This window comes from Sus scrofa, chromosome 1 (genome assembly GCF_000003025.6).
Source record: "Sus scrofa isolate TJ Tabasco breed Duroc chromosome 1, Sscrofa11.1, whole genome shotgun sequence".
In the NCBI taxonomy this organism is placed as follows: Eukaryota; Metazoa; Chordata; class Mammalia; order Artiodactyla; family Suidae; genus Sus; species Sus scrofa.
This window is the reverse complement of record NC_010443.5, coordinates 44,994,663-45,014,758: the sequence shown is the minus strand read 5'-3', so window position 1 is coordinate 45,014,758 and position 20,096 is coordinate 44,994,663. Positions and strand designations below refer to the sequence as shown.

At 38.1% G+C, this 20,096-nt stretch overlaps 2 protein-coding genes across 2 annotated transcripts in view; one reads left to right on the top strand and one right to left on the bottom strand.

The window, feature by feature from the left end:
• Positions 995 to 20,096, bottom strand: part of ZUFSP (zinc finger with UFM1 specific peptidase domain) — a 73,851-nt gene continuing 54,749 nt past the window's right edge. The window contains exon 13 of the transcript XR_002345203.1: positions 995 to 3,509. The gene's annotated coding sequence lies outside the window, so the exon portion shown is untranslated. The remainder of the gene's footprint in view (positions 3,510 to 20,096) is intronic.
• Positions 9,834 to 20,096, top strand: part of RSPH4A (radial spoke head 4 homolog A) — a 40,493-nt gene continuing 30,230 nt past the window's right edge. Inside the window, exon 1 of the mRNA XM_021089223.1 lies at positions 9,834 to 12,550. The gene's annotated coding sequence lies outside the window, so the exon portion shown is untranslated. The remainder of the gene's footprint in view (positions 12,551 to 20,096) is intronic.

Below are 20,096 nucleotides of genomic sequence, written 5' to 3'. Positions count from 1 at the left end.
AACATCCAGCACTACGTTGAATAAGTGGTGAGAATGGGCACTCTTGCCTTCTTCCTGATCTTGGCAGAAACAATGTTAGCTCTCTACCACTGACAATGAAGTTAGCAGTAGTATTTCATATATGACCTTTTAATGTTGAAGTATTTTCCTTCTATTCGTCATAGTTTTGGTGTTTTTATCAGGAAAATGTGTTGGATATTGTAAAATGCTTTTTCGGCATCAATTCAGATGACCATTTGGTTTTGTCCCCTTCATTCTATACACGTGGTGTTATAAAAATTTATTGTCATGGGCTGAACCACCTTCGCCTCCCAGGAGCATATCCCACTTCATCGTGGTGTATAATTCTTTTAATATGCTGGTGGACTTATTCTGCTACTAATTTGTTGAGCATTTTTGCATCTTATGTTTTATAAATTACGTTGGTCTTTAGTTTTCTTTCTGCAGTGTTTTTGTCTGTCTTTGGTATCATGGTCATGCTGGCCTTGTAGAATAATTTGTGAGTGTTCCCTCCTCTTCAAATTTTTGGGAGAGTTTGAGGAGGATTGATGTTAGTTCTTCCGTTAATGTTTGGTAGAAGTCATCAATGAAGCCATCTAGACCTGGGATTTTCTTTCTTTTGTTTAGGTTTGGTTTGGTTTGGATTTTTAGGGCCACCCTTGAGGCATATGGAAGTTCCCAGGTTAGGGGTCCAATCGGAGCTATAGCCACAGGCCTACCCTATAGCCACAACCATGCAGGATCTAAGCCGTGTTTGTGACCTACGCCAGAGCTCACGGCAACGCCAGATCCTTAACCCACTGAGCAAGGCCATGGATGCCATCCATGTCGTCATGGATGCTATTTGGGTTCAATAAACCTGAGCCACCATGGGATCTCCCTGGGGTTTTCTTTCCTATGCCCATTGTATTTAATTGGTTGAATTACTCTACCCTCTTGAAATGGTGACTCTTAATAAGCACAGATAGCATACTGCTGTTCTTTTTTTTTTTTTTTTTTGTCTTTTTGCCATTTCTTGGGCTGCTCTCCAAGCATATGGAGGTTCCCAGGTTAGGGCTCTAATTGGAGCTATAGCTACTGGCCTATGCCAGAGCCACAGCAATGCAGGATCCGAGCTGTGTCTGCAACCTACACCACAGCTCACGGCAATGCTGGATCCTTAACCCACTGAGCAAGGCCAGGGATCAAACCCGCAACCTCATGGTTCCTAGTTGGATTTGTTAACCACTGTGTCACAACAGGAACTCCCAGCAAACTGCTGTTCTTAAACTTCTCTGATAATTAACACTGTTTCTGAAACATATAAGGTGTCCTAAAAGTGCTGATTGAATGAATGATGGAAGGTGAGCTGTGCTTATAAAATCGAATAATAAAGCACTCAACCATAGCACTTATTTTCATAGGTGGAATAAGAAATACATCCTTGTCAAACTCTAGATATGGAATAAAACCAAGGATTTTAAGTTTTCCAAAATGTGATAAAGATGTTGGCCTGTAACTCTTGCATTCTTTATAGGCTGAGTAGTTTCTCAAACGCACATGCTTTTCAGGATCTCAGAAGTTCTGTGTTTCAAATTATCAGTTTTCTTGAGAAAGAACTGAGCGAAGAGGAGGTGGATGCTGTTGTCAACCAGGCTACATTCCAGAACATGAAGGATAATCCATAAGCCAAATATGAACAAGTTCTAAAGCAGGACATCGGGAAAAGAACAGAGGGAAATTTCCTCCGCAAAGGTGAGGCTCAGTGGTTTATAGGAGCAAAAGTATTGAGAGTTCCCTTCAGTCCTTGGCAACTACATTAATTACGAAATGCTTCCAACATGTCACTCCAAGTACTGCCATTTGGTCCCTAGAGAGAAACAACATCCTAACTGACAATGGCCTTGAAAAAATATTGCAGGAAACAGAACACTCCTTTAGGGTTAGGGTTAGGGTTAGGGTTAGGTTAATTAGTCTAACACTCGAACGTGGCTAATAACTATGAGGATCTCTCCTTTTAGTTCACATGACCCTACTTGTTAACATTTATAAGCAAGTCATACTTAAAGGCAAAGAATGTATGTAAGCAAGAGAGTTCCAACTGCAATTTTCCTTTATTTTTTTCTAGAACAAACCACATATAGGGTTAATAGGTACTTTTCTACTTGGATTATTGTTATTCTCTCATGTGTCAGATTTCTTCTTGTAAAAAAGAGAGTGCTATCTCATTAAAGCAATCTGGTATGAATTCAGTTATTCAACAACAGGCAATACATTTTTATGCTGTTCCTGTATCATGCCAGGAGTTATAAAGAATAAATATATTTTCCTCCCAGTACTTCTTAAGTTCAAAATATTTTAATTCAATTTTTTAATATATATCATTCTAAAGGATAATTTGAATATCATCACTTTATTCATAGTTCATTCTCTAATGTGCATATAACACATTATGCTGTTGAACAATGATTCATTCTTTTTTTAAGTGATGGCTCTTTGCAAAGTTTACTTCAGGTTCTCCCCTTTTTCCTTGTCTTTTTGCAAAGCATGGAGCATGTGGAAGTTCCTAGGCCAGGGATCAAGCCTGCACCACCAGCACTGACCACAAACCACAGCAGTGAGAACATAGGCACCTCAACCCGCTAGGCCATCAGAGAATTCCCTGATTTAACTATGTGAAGACTTTACTGAAAATATTATACATACTGATTTTTTTTTAAAAATCATTGTTTCTTCTTTTGTCCCATTTATTATCAACTCTCACTGCTTCTTGCTCAACTAGATTAGATATAAAGCATTTCTCATGCCCATAATAGCTTGTGAGCACTTCCAAATGCCAATGATAATATTTACACTGAAAAATCTGATCACTAAAGATGCCAGATATTAATCTTACTTTGAAAATAGTCTTAATGGTGCTTTCAATCTTCCATCAACTAAAATGCAGAAATAGCTGTTCAAGACACCCTCTGTGATCTTGACTTCATTACTTGAAAATACCTGCATCTCATTTTTCTCAATTTTAAAAATGAAGAAATACTTACCTTGAAGGGTTTGGTGAAGAATTACATTGCACGGCAGATGTAGTTGGCCAAGTATGGAGCATGGAATTTGGTAAAATATATTTAAATATTTTAATGTCTTCATATGTTTCCAGCTTTTGCCCAAAGAAGGTTATAATTTAATAGTCATGGTTGGTGGAAGTCTAACCATGAAGGATGTGAACTGTAACTCTACTTTCAGCGTTACTGCATCCAAATTTCTTTCTTAGCTCACAAGCATAAAAGGAAAGTGAAATATCAAACCCCATGGAGATCTCACAGATACTTAGCTTGGCTTGGAGAAGAGATTAAAATGGGGTGCTGGAAATTTCTGCCGTGACTGTGTTACCTCCTCACCCAAGTGCTGTCCCTGTTGCTTGACCTACTAGGCATCGTTGGAAACTGGAAGCATCACTTGACCGTGAAGCAAAATGAACGATTCGACAGGGTATTCCAAAGGAAGATGAAAGATTTTCCCTTGAAGTTCATCTGGGATACAGATGAGGAGTAGAATCAGTGCAAAAGAATTGCATACAAATCTAAGCCCACAGCATGTTTTAATATACGTATTAAATTGAGCCTCTCATAGAAATGCTAATTATATAGCCTTATGAATCAAGAAAATGAGGAAACTGTGCTTAGATTAGTCACCTTGAGTTTTACGACCACTTTGAAACGTCAAAAATAAAATGATTTAGGAGAGAGTCTACATTGCCAACCTATACATTCAAGGGAAAGAAAGCAGGCACGCAATATAAATTGAAATGTCCTGAGAGTCTTTTCTGCACTGTGTAATTTTTCTTTATTTACAATTAAATTGAGGGTCAGACATTAATATCCTTCCACCTTTCCAAGAAACATTATTCACTGGTTCCAAAAAAGGATAAAAATGAACTTATTTGCAGAACAGAAGGAGATTCATAGACTTTGAAAACCTTCTTGTTAGAAAGGGAAACAGGTGAAGAGGCATGAAAGGGGCTTTGGGATTGGCACATGCACACTGACAATCTGAAAGAGAATGGATGTGTGTATATGTATAACTGAATTACTCTGTTGTGCAGGAGAAATCATGAAACCTTGTAAGTCGACATGACCTTGATAAAACTTTAACAATAAAATAAAATAAAATAAAAATGTGAATGTTGAAATAAATAAACAAGTCATATCTGTTTAATAATTTACCAGATCACAAAGTCAACACTAACAATCAAAGGTTCAAAGGTGGAGTAAACATCTAGTGGTTCAAATATTTAACTATCTCCATGGAAAAAAAATAGGTCTATCTATAATATATCACTCGGTAAACTAATTCCCAATGTATTCAATAAGTTAAAACATTCTAAGATAAAACCATTGCAAAGAACTAGAAAAACAGGGCAAAACTGATAATAAATCCCAAACTGGAGAAAACCTATGAAGCATGGAGGCAGTGGAAGAAACTATTTTATTTTTTATTTTTTTGTCTTTTTGCTATTTCTTTGGGCCGCTCCTGTGGCATATGGAAGTTCCCAGGCTAGGGGTCCAATCGGAGCTGTAGCCACTGGCCTACGCCAGAGCCACAGCAATGCAGGATCTGAGCTGCGTCTGCAACCTACACCACAGCTCACGGCAATGCCGGATCGTTAACCCACTGAGCAAGGGCAGGGACCGAACCCGCAACCTCATGGTTCCTAGTCAGATTCGTTAACCACTGCGCCACGATGGGAACTCCGGAAGAAACTATTTTAAAACGTCATTAACAGCTGAATGGATGAAAAACCTCTAGTGGATGCACAGTGGAATTCCACTCATGATCAAAATTGTAACTGCAAATCAAAAATCTACAGTAGATACACACACAAATAAGAAAAAGCAATCCTAACACAAAACTAAAGATATTCATAAAACCAGAAGAGAACAAGAGAAGGCAAGAAAAAAGACTAATGAAAACTATCCAAAACAATTAATAAAATGTCAATTATAACATACATATCATTCATTACCTTAAATGTAAATGGACTAAATGCCCCAACCAAAAAACACACACTGGCTGGATGGATTAAAAAAAAAAAAAAAAAAGACCCATGTATGTGCTGTCTTCAAGAGACCCACTTAGATTCTAGGGACATATACAAATTGAAAGTGAGAGGATGAAAGAAAACATTTCATGAAAAGGGCATCAAAAGAAAGCTGGAGCAGCAATACTCATATCAGACAAAATAGACCTTAACATAAAGAATATTATAAGACACAAGGAAGGGCATTACATAATGATCAAAGGACCAATCCATGAAGAAGAGATAACAATGATAAATATATATGCACCCAACATAGGATCACCTCAATATATAAGGCAACTGCTAACAACCTTAAAAGGAGACATGATAATAACACAGTAAGAGTGGGATATTTAACACCCCACTTACAGCAATAGACAGATCATCCAGACAGAAAATCAACAAGGAAACCCAGGTCCCGAATGAAGCATCAGACCAGATGGACTTGATAGATATTTAGAGTTCATTCCATTCAAAAGCAACAGACTACACATTTTTCTCAAATGCACACAGAAAATTCTCTAGGAATGGTCACATTCTGGGCCACAAATCAAGCTTCGGTAACTTTAATAAAATTGAAATCATACCAAGCATCTTTTCCAAACACAGTGCTATACCACTAGAAATCAACAAGAAGAGAAAAAACTGCAAAAAATACAAACACATGAAGACTAAACAACATACTTCTAAAAAACCAATGGATCACTGAAGAAACCAAAGAGGAAATTAAAAAAAAACCCTAAAATCAAATGACAACAAATAGAGAACAGTCCAAAACCTATGGGATTCAGCAAAGCAGTTCAAAGCGGGAAGGTCATAGCAACACAAGCCTTCCTCAGGAAAACAAGAAAAATCTTAAATAAACAACCTAAATTGACCCCTAAAGCAACTAGAGAGAGAACAAGAGACAAAAACCAAAGTTAGCAGAAGGAAAGAAATCCTAAAGATCAGAGCAGAAATCAATAAAATAGAAACACAGAAAATCATAGAAAAGATCAATGAAACTAAAAGCTGGTTGTATGAAAAGATCAACAAAATTGATAAAACCCTAGCCAGACTCAGAGAGAGAGAGAGAGAGAGAGAGAGAGAGAGAGAGAGAGAGGACTGAAACTAGTAAAATTAGAAAGGAAAAAGGAGAAGGTAAAACAGACGTCACAAAGATACAAAGGATCACACTACAAGCAACCCTATGCCAATAAAATGCACAACCAGAAGAAATGGACAAATTCTTAAAAATGCAGAATCTTCCAAGTCTAAAGTAAGAGGAAATAGAAACGATGAATAGACTGATGACAAGCAGTGAAACTGAAACTGTGATTAAAAAACATCGAACAAACCCGAGTCCAGGACGAGATGGATTCACACACAAATTCTATCAAAAATTTAGAGAAGAGTTAACACCTATCCTTTTGCAACTCTTCCAAAAAAATTGCAGATGAAGGAACACTCCCAAACTCATTCTATGAGGCCAACATCACCCTGATACCAAAACCAGACAAAGATACCCCAACAGAAGAAAATTACATGCCAATATCCCTGAGGAACATATATGTGAAAATCCTCAGAAAAATACTAGCAAATCAATTCTAGCAGTACATGAAAAGCATTGTACACCATGATCGAGTGGGATTTATCCCAGGGATGTAGGAATTTTTCAATATCCACAAATCAATCAGTGTTATACACCACATTAACAAACTGAAGAATAAAAACCCTGTGATCCTCTCAATAGATGCAAAGAAAGACTGACAAAATCCAATGCCCACTTCTGATGAAAACCCTCCAGAAAATGGGCATAGAGGGAACCTACCTCAACATAGTAAAGGCCGTTTATGACAAACCCACGACTAACATTATTCTCAATGGTGAATAGCTAAAAGAATTCCCCCTCAGATTAATAACAAGACAAGGATATCCGCTCTTTACACTTCTATTCAACATAGTTTTGGAAGTCCAAGCCACAGCAACCAGAGAAGAAAAAGAAAATTAATCCACATTGGAAAGGAAGAAGTAAAACTCTCACTGTTTGCAGACGATATGATACTAGACATAAAAAATCCTAAAGGCACTACCAGAAAACTATTAATAAGAGCTCATCAATGAATTTGGTAAAGTTGCAGAATACAAATTTAATGCACAGAAATCTATTCTATTTCTTTATACTAACAATGAAAGATCTGAAAGAGAAATTAGGGAAACAATCCCAATTACTGTCGCATCAAAATGAAGAAAATATCTAGGACTAAACCTACCTAAAGAGGCAAAGCACCTATACTCTGAAAACCCCTTTCTGGAGGGTTTTCATCAGAAATGGGCATTGGATTTTGTCAGTCTTTCTCTGCATCTATTGAGAAGATCATATGGTTTTTAGTCTTCAGTTTGTAAATGTGGCATACAACACTGATTGATTTGTGGATATTGAAAAATTCCTACATCCTAGGGATAAATCCCACTTGATCGTGGTGTACAATCCTTTTCATGTACTGCTAGAATTGGTTTGCTAGTATTTTGCTGAGGATTTTCACATATAAGACACTGATGAAAGTAATCAAAGATGACACAAACAGATGGAAAGATGTACCATGTTCTTGGATTGGAAAGAATCAATATTGTCAAAATGATTCTACTACCCAAGGCAATCTACAGAGTCAATGCAATCCCTATCAAATTACCAATGGCATTTTGCACAGAACTCGAACAAAATCTTTTAAAGTTTCTTTGGAAGCACAAAAGACCCAGAATAGTCAAAGACAGACAGCCTGAGAAAGAAAAATGGAGCTGAGGGAACCAGGCTCCTTGACTTCAGGCTATACTACAAAGCTACAGTCACCCAAACAGTATGGTACTGGCACAGAGACAGAGACATTGATCAGTGGACCAGGATAGAGAGCCCAGAATTAAACCCACAGACCTACGGTCAACTAATCTACAATAAAATAGGTAAGAATATGCAACAGCAAAAAGATAGTCCCTTCAATAATGTGTGCTAGGAAAACTGGACAGCTAAATGTAAAGGAATAAAATAAGAAGACCCCTAATGCCATACACAAAAATAAACTCAAAATGGATTAAAACTTAACTATAAGGCTAGACACCATAACACTGAGAGGAAAACACAGGCCAAACCTTCTCTGACATAAACCACAGAAACATCCTTTCAGATCCACCTCCTACAGTATTAAAAATAAAAACAAAAATAAACAAATGGGACCTAATTAAACTTAAAAGTTTGTCCACAGCAAAGGAAACCCTAAACAAGAAAAAAAGATAACCAGTGAAAAGGGAGAACATATTTGCAAATGAAGCGACTGACAAGGGATTAATCTCCAAAATATATAAGCACTTCCTGCAGCTCAATATGAGAAAAAACAAAACAAAACAATCCCTTTAAAAAAGGGAAAAAAGAGCTAAACAGGCATTTCTCAAAAGAAGACATAGAGATGGCAAAGTAAAACAAAACAAAATAACTCATGGCAAGATGTTCAACATCACTAATCATTAGAGAAGTGCAAATCAAAACTGCTATGAGGCACTACTTTACACCAGCCAGAATGGCCATCATCAAAAAGTCTACAAACAATAAGTGCTGCAGAGGGTTTGGAGAAAAGGGAACCCTCCTATGCTATTGGTGGCAATGTAAATTTGTGCAACAACTACAGAAAGGAGGATGGAGGCTCCTCAAAAAACTAAACATAGAATTACCATTTGATCCAGCAATCCCACTCCTGGGCGTCTATCCAGAGAAAACCATGACTCTAAAGGATACATGTATCCCAACGTTCACTGCAGCACTATTTACACTAGCTAAGACAATGGAAGCAACCTAAATGTCTATCAACAGAGCAGTGGATATAGACGATTTGCTTCATATACACAATGGAATATTACTCAACCATATAAAGGAACGAAATAATGGCACTTGCAGCAATATGGATCCAGAGATTATCACAATAACTGAAGTAAATCGGACAGTGAGAGACAAGCATCACATGGTAACACTTAGATGTAGAATCTAAGAAAATGATAATTATGAACTTATTTGCAGAACAGAAATGGACTCAGAGTTAGAAAAACATAAGGTTACCAAAGGGGACAGGTGTGGGGAGAGAGGGGTGGACTGGGGGTTTGGGATGGAAATGTCGCAAAATTGGGTTGTGTTGATGGTTGTACAACTATAAATATAATAAGATTTACTGAGTTATTAAAAATTATTGGGAATGCAAACGGATCAGTGAGACCCAGGTATGAAAGCTGGGGAAGGGAAGCAATAATAATGGGCACCACAAGGAAGTTTCTTTGTGGTGAGAGAACAGTTTGTATCCTGATTGTGCTGATGATTACATGAAGCAATGCAGGATAAACTTTCACAGAAGTATAATTGCCTCCTGCCCCTCAAAACAAGTGCATGTGAAAACTGGGGACAATGAATACTTTTCTGATTTCGAGGTAACAGTATCGTACCAATGTCAACTTCCTAATTTTGATAAAGTACAATGATTGTACAAGAAGAACCTTGAAGCAGAGGCTGCAGCTCAGGTCCAAACTCTAGATGCTGAGAGAGAACCTACAGGTCTCTAATTCAACCTCTCATGAGGTAGAAGCCCATTCTGCAACACCTCCAAGGCCAGATTACATCTGGTTAACCCCTAGCATCCCAAAGGGGACAACACTCACACAGAGCAGCCAATTAAATGTTGAGACAATACAACCTGCAGGAAAGCTCTTCCCTGTAAAATTAGCCAAAATTTAGGAGTAAAATGCCTTGACATCCTTGGACATGTTTTGCCCTTGATCACCATGTCTGGATCTGAGCGCCATCAAGGGCACCCGCAATAAGCAAGGGGAGTTGGCATACTTCATTCAGTTGAATATTACAATACCCTTATGCAGTGAATGTCATGACTCCCACTTTAAAGATGGAAATAAGTTCCTGGTGTTATTACAAGTAGTCAGTAAACAATCTATGATAAGAATACAGGAGAGTTTTGTTTATACCAGACTGAGCACTCTAGCCCAGGAGATAGCCTCTCAGTTAGTTCTGAGGAACTTCTTCAGAGAAGCAGGGTTTTCAGTACAGTTTTAGTCTTGTCAGAACAAAGACCATCAAACATGAAAGGCGTACATTCCTTCAAGGTTTCAAGAAAGAAAGATTAGCACTTATCCAGTCAGTATGGTTGTGGCACCTGGGAAGGGAGCCCTAGCATCAAAGAAGTACAAGCATTGGCACCCTAGGAAAGTAAGCCTTTATCTCTATCTTCAAAATGGATATTCTTTACTCTTGGACAATGCACCCTTTTCTTTAATGGTTAGAGCAAATGCACAGTGTGTGTGTATGATAGGCCACAGGACATGCTGTTCTAGTCAGCATAAAGTTCAAACCAATTCAAGTATAAGCCAGAATAACTTTCTCATACCTAGATATATGAATATCTCTTCCATCATTAGATACGCACTAAGACCAAGACTACACAGTTAATAAGGGGCAGAGTCAGGATTTCCCCCAGATTGAAGTCCAATACTCACATGTCCCCTCATATTCCCCCTTTGAAGCTGATCAGAAGAGGTATGTGTGCTGCATGTAAGACAAATGGAAGAGAAGAGAGGCAAAAGATGGGATGTGATGATGAAAATGTAGAAAAAAATGGAAATTCTGTGAAACTAATGAAATGAAATCTAAAGAATGTGAAATAATCTGCTTAATCTAAATAGTTTTAAAGATAAAGGAAACTGAGAGTTTACTAGACCTGGCTAAAGAAAATAACCAATAGAGCCAATAAAATATTAGACTACCAATGGCAAACTTGTTTGATAAAAAGAGACATCCCATTGAAAACAGTCTCCTAGAATCAGGGGAAGCAGGTGAAGGAGAGATGCCATGACACAACCCACAGCAGTGGTCAGGCTGCCCTTGGGTGGGCACTTGGCCTTGATGCCTCCCCCCATGGTGTGGCAGCAGGCAAGCTCCCCAATCACTCTGCTCGCTCTAGTGTCCACTCCCACCAACATGGCTGCTGGGATTCCCAGACTCTTTAAGGTTTTCTATGCTTGAAATTACGGTATTTGTGCACAGAGATAATTATACCTCTTCCTTTACAGTTTGGATGATTTTATTCTTTTTCTTGCCTAATTGCTCTGCCTAGGACTATATATGTTACTATGCTGAACAGAAATGGCGAGAATGGGAATCCTTGCCTCTTCCTGATCTTAGCGGAAAATCTTTCAGTCTTTCACCACTGATTATGAGATTAGCAGTAGGTATTTCATGTACGGCCTTCCAATGCTGAGTTAGTTTCAATCTATATTTTGTTAATTCAGTTAGTGTTCTTTATCATGAAAATGTGCTGGATATTATCATATACTTTTTCTATATGCAAAATTATGATCACGTGGGTTTTTCCCTTCATTCCCCAAATGTGATAATATATTAATTCATTTTCAAATTTTGAACTACCTTTGCATATCCAGAGTAAATCCATGAGGGTCCTGTTGTATAATCCTTTTAAGATGTTTTGAATTCATTTTGCTACTAGTTAGTTGAGGAACGTTGCAACTTACATTTCATAATTGACATTAGTCTTTAGTTTTACTTCCTTGCAGTATTTTCCTTGCTTTAGCATTAAGTTAATGCTGGCCTGAGTGACTGCATTTGGAAGTCTTCCATCCTCTTCAATTTTCTGGAAGCGTATAGGGAGAATTGGCGATAATTCTTTGAATCTTTGGTAGAAGTCACTAGTGAAGCCATCAAGACACAGGCTTTGCTTTTCTGTGCACATTGCATTTAATGACTTGCTTTATTCATTCCTTTATGAATCGTGGATTCTTACCAGGCACAGATGGCACATCATTGATCTTGTCACATTCTGCAGAACTCAGTACAGTTTCTGAAATATACATGATAATCTAAAAAGTATTGTTTGAATGAGTGAATAAAGGTGAGCTAGCCTTACGAAATCACACAGTTGCAAGTTCCAATAAGCCGAAAACAAGAGCAGTCATTTTAATAGAAGGAGTAAGTAATAGATCCTTGTCAAAACTTAGAAAAAGCCCAAGCACTTTCAATTTTCTACAACAATATAAAAATATTTGGGCTTTGCCTCAGGTGTTCCTTATAGATGGGATAGTTTCTCCTACTCACATTCTTTTCAGGATCTCAGAAGTTCTGCACTTAAAATCAGCAGTTTTCTTGAAAAAGAACTGAGTGAAGAGGATCTGGATGCTCTTGTGAATCAGGCTATATTTCAGAACATGATCTGCTAGGTAATTATGATCGTGTTCTAAGATATGAAGTTGGAATAGGAATGAACAAGGGACATTTCAGGTGCAAAGGTGATCATCAGTGGGTTAAAGAGGCAAAAGTATTGAGAATTGCCTTGGGTTCTTGGCACTTAGACTGAGCAAGGAATGGCCTGTAACATGTCTCCAGGTATAAGCACTTGAGCCCTAGAGAAAACAGAACAGAACTTCGGTACACAGAGTGACATTCAAGCCTGACTAGTAAGTATCCAGATTCCTTCTTTCTGGTCCATGTGAGCCAACACTAAAATTTGTTAACAAGTCTTACTTATAGCCAAAGAATACATGGGACCAGGAGGGTTCCAATTCCTGTTTTCCTTTATTTCTCCTAGAAAACTCTAGAAGTAAAGTCAATATGTACTTTGCTATTGGGCGGGGGCAGGGGGCACGGGGGATTTTAGGTTACTATTCTTTCCTCAGGTTCAGATTTCTTCACTGTAAAACAAGTGGATTGATACCTCATTAACCCAATAAACTATGAAATCAATTATTCCACAGCATGCAGTAAGTTTCTCCTGTGCTCCAATAACTTGCCAAAGTTTGTTAAGAATAAATACATGTTCCTTCTTATGCTCCTTAAGTTCATTTTTACTTAATTTTTATAATGTATATAATTCTAAAGTATAATTTGAACTTTGCTACTTTATTCATATTTATTCCTAATATATTCATAACTTAGCATCCTGATGATAGACATTGATTAATTCTTAATTATGTCAAGATTTTATTGAAGTTACTGGAGATACTAATTTTTTTTTTGCCATTTCTTGGGCCACTCCTGTGGCATATAGAGGTTCCCAGGTTAGGGGACGAATCAGAGCTGTAGCCACCAGCCTACACCAGAGCCACAGCAATGCAGGATTTGAGCCGCATATGCAATCTACACCACAGCTCATGGCAACGCTGACTGGATCCTTAACCCACTGAGCAAGGCCAGGGATTGAACCTGCAACCTCATGTTTCCTAGTCAGATTCGTTAACCACTGAGCCACAACGGGAACTCTAACACTGATATTTAAAAAAAAAAAATCATTATTTTTCATCATATTTGTCATCAATTGTCACATTTCTCAAATAGCTGACATATTACGTATTTCTCATGCTCATACAAGCTCACTAGCTCTTCTAATGCCAGTAATAATGGTACACAAGAAATCCTGATAGCTAAAGATGTCAAATTATTATTCTTCATTCAAAAAGGGTCTTAATGATGGTTTCAACCTTCCAGCAAGTAAAACTCCCAAGAGACATGGGCATCTTCTGTGAGCTTGAATTCATTCCTTGTAAAACTTTGGGTCTTTTTTTTTTTTTTCAGTTTTAAAAATGAAGAAGTACTTACTTTGAAGAGTATTATTAAGGATATTACAAGATTGATGGTTTGCTAAGTGTGGTGCATGGCATTTCATAAAATATGTTTAAATGTTATAATCTCTTCATTGATATTACTTTTGTTTATCCTTCTAAAAAAGTTTATAACTTAATGGTAGTGGATGGTGGAAGTCTAACAGAACAGGATGGTGGAAGTCTAACTCTCTTTCCTGTGTTACCACATTCGAAGTTTGTTCCTAAGTTTGTTTCTTAGCTCATCCCTGTATAAGGAAAAGTAAAGTATCAAATCCCATGGAGAACAAACAGAATTTTTGAGAAGACATCAAAGTGAGTTGGAAAGAGATTAGAGTGGGTTGGAGGAGGCTTTGGCCCAGATAGTGCCTCACCCAAGTGCTATCTACATGCCTATGCCCCAAGAGACTGGAAGTATCACTTGACTGTGGAGCAAAATGAAAGTTTTGACAGAGTGTTCCAAAGGGAGATGAAAGATTTTCCTTTGAAGTTCATCTAGGCCATATATTAGGAGTAGATTCAGTGCAAAAAATCACGTAAAAAATTGACTAACTAGAGAGTATATTTTAATATACACATTAATTTGTTTTTCATACAAATGTTAACTATAAAACTTTATTAATAAAAAGGTGAGTAAACTATACTTCACTTCATGGCCATCTGTTTAATGAAGCTTTGACATTTCAATAATAAAAATGATGTGGGAGATACTCTGCTATATTGGCCTGTATAAAGATGTGAAGGAAAGAAAACATGCAACACATATTGTAAATATCTGATGAGTGTTTTCTTTAGCATGTATTTATTATTATCTACAATTGAATTGAGGATCAATCAAATGTAAAACATCCTTTCATTCTTCTAATTTAACTGTCACTTTGTTGGATCAAAATCAACTGTGCATGTCATATAAATAGAGAAATCACACACACACATGCATCTGTTTACCAGATCACAAAGTTTACACTACAGATCAAAGGTTCAGAGGAGGATTAATCATTTAATGGCCCAAGTGCTTAACAATTTGGATGGAAAAAATAGTTGTACCATAACATATCACTCAGTTAACTAATTCAACATGCATTTAACATGCAGTTAAATTATTTTGAATAACTAGAAAAATATAGGTAAATCTGTTTATAATTCCCAAAGAGAGAAAAACTTATGAAGCATAAAAGCAGAGGAAGAAAATTAAAAGAAAAATTTAATAAATTTACACTGAAACATTTCAAGGCGCCACCTTCCACAGGGTAAACAAATATAAACAACTCATTGTCCATGAACCATGAATCACTGTCCATGAAGAGTGAAACAAATGAGCAAATTTTGAATTTCATATAAGAAACTGATTTAGGAGTTCCCACTGTGGCTCAGTGGTAATGAACCCGACTGGTATCCATGAGGATGCAGGCTCGATCCCTGGCCTGGCTCAGCGCATTAAGGATCTGGCATTGCTGTGAGCTGTGTTGTAGGTAAGAGACACAGCTCGGATCACACGTTGCCCTGCCTGTGGCATAGGCTGACTCAACCCCTAGCCTGGGAACTCACATATGCCATGGGTGTGGCCCTAAAAACCAACAACAACAACAACAACAAAAAAAAAAAAAAAAAAAGGAAGAAAAAGAAACGAAAAAACTGACAGGCATCAATAGGAATGCATGAATTTGAACTATATGGAAAACATACATGAATCTCAGAAGCAATAGTACTCAGTGGAAAAAAGTCATCACTTATTCAGGATTCATTACATAAGATCAACAGATGATAAAGTTAATCTATTGGTTTAGAAGGAAAGTGATTATAGTACCAGTCAGGCAAGAAGACTATTCCCAGAGTTTTGGTATTATTCTGCTTACTGATTTTAGTGCTGATTCCATAGTGTGGTCACTTGGTTAGTATTCATCAGGCTGTGCATGTGTGATTTGTGAATTTTTCTGTTTTTTCATATATTAGTGAAATTAGTGAAAATAATTCATAACAGTGAAAACATCCTATTAGAACAGACAAAAAAAAAAACTTGTTTATAGAAAAGATAAGACACTGATTCATAAAAAGCAAAAGTTTAAAAATGGGAGAATGCTCAATATAAGAGAGAGTAAGGCAAAATAAATGTTCTCTTACAAATGTTGTAGAAATGGAAATCTGTTCAAATATTCTTTATAGCAATTTGAAACTGAATCAAGTCTTTAAAATCGTCATAGTCTATAAGCCTGTAACATCATTTTTGAAAATTTCTGAACTCCCATTCAATTAAGCGAATTTTCTGCACTTAAAATTTGACCTTCACTACATTTCTTCTTTCAACTAGTGTAATTTTCCTTTTCCAAGAAATTGGCATATTTTTATTGCACACATAAAATATCTGTTCCAACCTCGGTTGAGAATATGAATCTGGGGTTTTCAGGCATTTTTGAAACTCTTTCTCTTTGCATCTTGGTCCAAGCACTTTGTTACGCATGAGAATACTTTACTTCTAACCAACATAAGCAAAATAGAGCAGGTAATGAAAATGATTAATCCACGTTCCCATGCCCCAGACCTAGGCACATATTAAGAAAGTAAAAGCACATACCCTCTGCCTATATTGATTTGTCTTTTCTGGACACAGATGTTCATTCATGTTGCAACATGTATTAATATCTTGTTCATTTTTATTTCTGAATAAGATACCATTGTACGAATACAGCACATTTCATCTATTCTCCATTTGATAGCCATTTGACTTATTCCCACTTTTGACTATGGTGAATGATGATGCTATGAGCATTCATGGACAAGTCTTTGAGAGGACTCAGACTTTCATTACTTTAGGTAGATATCTAGAGGTTGTCGGGAGACATGTTTCTACAATCTTTTCTTAGCCTCTCTGCTTCTATTTTCTATGCTGAAAACTCCATCTTGTCCTGCTGTACCTTTACTCTAAATTCCTACTCGAAAAACAGTTGCAGTCCTGGTAAATAACTTAAGCTTAAGAACAAAGGCTTAAAGGCATAAGTTATGCATGTGGTCAGCTGAACAAGGACATAATTCGTCTAGGCATGCAGGACCTGTGCAGATAGGCATGCCGTTTGCACAGCATAATATGTCCTGTTAAGAATAAGAGGAAGCTGAGCCTCATGGCCCTAAGGGGTTTATGAGGGGTTGTTAGCAGGATATGCATCAGCAAGGAGAACAGGTGCAAACCTAGGCATGCCTGGTTGCTGCAGATAGGCATGCCATTTGCAGAAGCACAGTGGTGATTCTCTAGATGCTATGCATAGATAGCTAATGCCAGGCTTCCTCAATGCTAATGATTGTTAAATGCCTAAAGGTCAGAGTAAAAGCTTAACTGACTACCAGCTATGTGACTTTTAAAATAATAAAAGAACTATATCCTGCACCTACAGCACCCTCCTCACTTGACCTAATCCTAAAGAGCACAATAAAAGCAGTGTGGTGTCTTGAGGTAGTGCTCTTGGTCCCTGACCTTGAGTCCCCTTGTTCCCATCTTTGATTTAAGATAAATATCTCTCTGTCTTATTTTACGTTAACTTCTTAAGTTTTACAGTGCCCATTCTTCAGCCCTTATCTGCTGAGCTGGTCTTGGCAAGAGGTAAGAATGCCAAACTGCTTTCCAAAGAGACTGTACTATTTAAATTCCCACCAGAGGTGAGGATTCCCACTTCTCTAATCTTTGCCAATGCTTGCTAGTGTAACTTGCGGTGCTGAAGAAAGTTTAAAAATATTTTAATAGGTTCTCAAATCAAAATTTTATTTTATTTAATTTATTTTTCATTGTTTTATATGTACATACTTTTTGCTTTTTAGGGCTGCACCTGCAGCATATGGAAGTTCCCAGGCCTGGGGTCCAATGGGAACTATAGCTGCCGGCCTATGCCACAGCACAGCAATGCAGGATCCAAGCCACATCTGCAACACAAACCATAGTTCAGAGCAATGCCAGATTCCCTGACCCAATAATCAAGGCCAGGGATGGAACCCGCATCCTCAAGGATATTAGTTGTACTTGTTTCTGCTGAGCCAAGATGGGAATTCCCCTCAAAATTTTAAACCATAGTGCAATGCAGAGCCATACTGGCAGCTGAGCTAAAAGGAAAATTAGTAATTATTTTAAATTTGACCATTTAAGCAAAAAAATATCCTACACCCACAAAGAAGCTACATCAAGATGGTAGAAGGGGTTCTTTTGCAATATAAACAAACCATTTCCTACCTGGTGATCAACCTACAAATTGGAGAATATCTATTGCAGAGGCTCCCCCACAGTTGGAAAAGTTCTGAGCCCTACATCAGGTTTCCATGCTGCGAGGTCTCGCTTTTGGAGAAGCCCCTGGAGCATTGTGCATTGAAGGCCAGCAGGGCTTGTGCTCAGGAACCCCACAGGACTGGGGGAAACAAAGACTCCACTCTTGTAGGGTACCCACAGGCCTTCATGTGCACTGGGTCCCAGCACAAAGCAGAGACTCCAAGAGAATCTGGAGCAGATCTTGGAACAATATCCAGGGGGCGGCTGTGGTTTGCTGTGGGGAAAGGACACTAGAGGAAGAGTCTTGTGAATAATCATCAGTTTGAACTCCACTGGAAGAAGTCATTTTGGAAAAATATGGCACCACCTGTCAAGGGTGAGATGCCCCAGGCTAAACAACAAACAATGTGGAAACACAGCTGGCCCATCAGTAAACTTCTAAAGTCCTCTTAGGCAAACAGCCCACCTCTAATTACACTCAGAGACAAAGCTCCACCTACCAGAGGTACAAAAATCAGCTCCACTTACCAGTGCGCAGGAACCAGTCCCTCCCATCAGGAAGCCTGCAACAAAGTCCTGTACCAACTTCATTCACAAGAGGGCAGAAACCAGAAGCAAGAGAGGCTACAACCCTATAGCTTGCAAAATGGAGACCACACAAAAAAACTATACAAAATGAAAAGGCCGAGAAACTTGACCCAGATAAAGGGACAGGTGAAAAAAAAAAAAAACCCAACAGTAACACAGCTAAGTAAACTAGATTAACAACCTCCATGAAACAGACTTTAGAGTAAGGACAGAAAAGATGATCCAAGATCTTAGAAAAAAACTGGAGGTAAAGAGTGATAAATACAAGAAGCGTTGCAAAAAGAAATAGAAGATTTAAAGATCAAATGAGCAGAGGTGCAAAATCCAATAAGAAATAAAAAATTCACTAGATGTAATCAATAGCAGAATACAGGAAAGAGAAGAACAAATAAGCGAGGTGGAAGGTAGACTGGTGCAAATCACTGATGTGGATCAGAATAAAGAAAAAAGAATGAAAAGAAATGAAAACAGTGTAAGAGAACTCTGGGACAACTTTAAACACACCAATATCCACATTATGGGGTTGCCAGAGGGAGAAAGGAAGGGCTGGAGAAAATGTTTGAAGAAGTAATAGCCAAAAAGTTACCTAATATTTGAAAGGTATTCATTCAAATCCAGGAAGCACAATGAATACCATATAAAATATACCCCAGGAGCAACACCCTGAGACACATGTTAATCAAATTGACCAAAATCAAAGACAAAGAGAAAATATAGAATGCAGCTAGGGAAAACAACAAATTGCATACAAGGGAACCCTGATAAGATTCTCAGGTGATTTTTCAGAAGAAACTTGGCAGGCTGGAAGACTACCAAAGTAATGGCAGCCTTGAATGATAAAAGAGAGATTCCATCCAAAACAGTACAGTCTCTCAGAAAGACTGCTGGGGGAAGCAGATGAAGGAGAGATGCCATGGGACATCCCACCTCGTGGCCAGGTGGCCCTTGGGTGGAAGCAGGCAAGCTCCCTACCCACTCTGCTATGGTGTGGTAGCTGGCAAGCTCCCTACCTACTCTGCTGTCTCTGGTGCCCACTTACATCAATGTGGCTGCTGGGATTCCCAGCAGCTAAGTGAAATACTCAAAGCTCTCCAGCACTAAAGGTGGACACATTAACCATCAGAAGGAAAATTTATCTGCCCAAGTAAGCTTTAAGTTGAAAAGATATCCAGGTGCCTTGAGATCTCATTTATTAAAGTTTAAGAGAAGCCCTACTAAGATTCCTTATAAGGCCATTGCTTGTGCCACCCTACAATTTTTGATGGATGCTTTTCTCATTATCATGGGCTTCTTCCTTCTGGCAGGCTACATCAAGAAAGTGGAAGCCAATTGAGCCTTTCCAGTTCTGATTGTTGGCATCCTGGTATTCCTCCCTGGGTTTGCCTACCTGATCATTGCCTACAGAGCATACAGAGGCTTCCAGGGATACTCCAGCCATGATCTTCTGGACTGTGATGACTAGCTCCCACCACAGCCAGAAAAGTCACAGACCGTGCTGAGCAGAGAACAGGACATTGGGCAAAAGTTGTGGAAATCTATGCCTAAGGATTAAAGAATTCTGCTGCTTTACAA